Source organism: Belonocnema kinseyi, chromosome 6 (genome assembly GCF_010883055.1).
Source record: "Belonocnema kinseyi isolate 2016_QV_RU_SX_M_011 chromosome 6, B_treatae_v1, whole genome shotgun sequence".
Classification (NCBI taxonomy): domain Eukaryota; kingdom Metazoa; phylum Arthropoda; class Insecta; order Hymenoptera; family Cynipidae; genus Belonocnema; species Belonocnema kinseyi.
In genome coordinates, this window is record NC_046662.1 from 148,624,009 (window position 1) to 148,625,850 (window position 1,842).

The window sequence follows — 1,842 nt, forward strand, 5'->3', positions numbered from 1 at the left end:
GTTTGCGATCGTTGGCGAAACTTTGCCTCAATTCATTTTGGGGGAAATTTGGTCAACGAGAAAATATGCCAAAGACTGAGATCATTCATAGTCAACAAGAATGATTGAAAATTGTTCAGAGCCCGGATAAAATTCTCAACAGTGTCTTGCCTGTAAACGATAATAGTATTTATGCCTCATGGTTGTACAAATGTGAAGCTGTAACTCCATCGCCTATTACCAATGTGGTTATAGCAGCTTACACAACAGCCCAGGCACGCTTGAAGTTATTTACTTACTTGAAGCAACTAGATCGTCGTGTCCTTTATTTTGACACGGATTCAGTTATTTTTGCCAGCACTAATGAGCCAAATGAGTATTATCCAGATACAGGTTGTCTTTTAGGTGACTTAACTGATGAGCTCGAAGTTTATGGCTCCGGTAGTTTCACAGAAAAATTTGTCTCGGGTGGTCCCAAATTCTATGCATATAAGATACGATCACCTGATGGTATAAACCACAATGTTTGTAAAGTTAAAGGTATTAATTTAAACTATGAAAATTCTGAAATAATAAACTTTGACTCAATATGTGATCTGGTTATTAGAAAGACACAACTAATTAGATTAAAGTTTAGTAGTATTCGTAGAACACCTTATCACCAGATAGTTACGAAACAAGAGGAAAAAATATGTCGTCCGGTGTACACTAAAAGACGATTAGTTGAAGGATATGACTCTCTGCCATTTGGCTACATTTCATAAGATAAATAATTTATCTCTATCTTAACCATATAAATCGAATTATGAAAATTTGGAGAATCACTCTCTCATTCCTACACACAGAAACAGTGGCTTTTGCATTTTCAAAAATAAAATAATTGTATGTTTACTTCTTTTTGCCTTTTATGAAAAAAAATATTCTTCTGCTTACTAATAATGATATTTTTTGTTTTCAGTTGAGCAATTTGGACTGTTTGGTGATGATGGCGAGAATACTTTTTTCGATCCGTGCACTCAGAAGCATCACCCCAATTTACCAACACTTACTGACTTAAGCGACTATTTTCATGGAGGGGATCAGCCCTACACTCTTCAATTGTCCGATATAAGTGTGGACTTAATTGAAAATTAGAATTAAAAATGAAAATTAAATATTTTAATTTCAAATTTTCAAAAATTATTCATTATATATTTAAAAAGGGAATTTAATAAAATGAAATCTACTTTTAAAACATAAAAACTGTGTGCAAATTTTATTTATCACCACAAAATACATGAAAAATTCAATTCTATTATTATTTTTTTATCAAAAGCAAAAATCATTTAGAATAATATTATTGTATACCTGATTTTTCTAACCTAAAACAGGCAACCAGAATATAGCTGAAAAACTAGGGGTTTGCGGCAGTGGTCCAACGCGGCGCGGTGTCAGGACTCGCACGCCCATGTAAGCTGATCTTTGGGCATGCTGGAAGGTACACGTCATAATAAGCTTATTTATTGACGTGATGGAGAGCGGTCAGAAGAATCAGCTCAAGCATTCTGACCACGCGGATAGTATCTTATTGATCAATTTCCACATAATAAAAAAAGTGTACAAAAATAAATTTCTAATTAAAAGAATCAGGATATTATTCTATAAATAATAATTACTAGTTAAATTGTATCATTCTTAATTATGAACGCACGCTGGAAGCATCCATTTACATCGTTGGTATGTGGACCAACAGGATGTGGTAAAACTTTTTTTGTAAAAAAATTTCTCCGTCATGTTGATAGTATGTGTGATACACCTATTGAGCGTATAATTTTTTACTATTCCGAGTGGCAAACAGCTTACAAGGAATATGGAAAAACAATA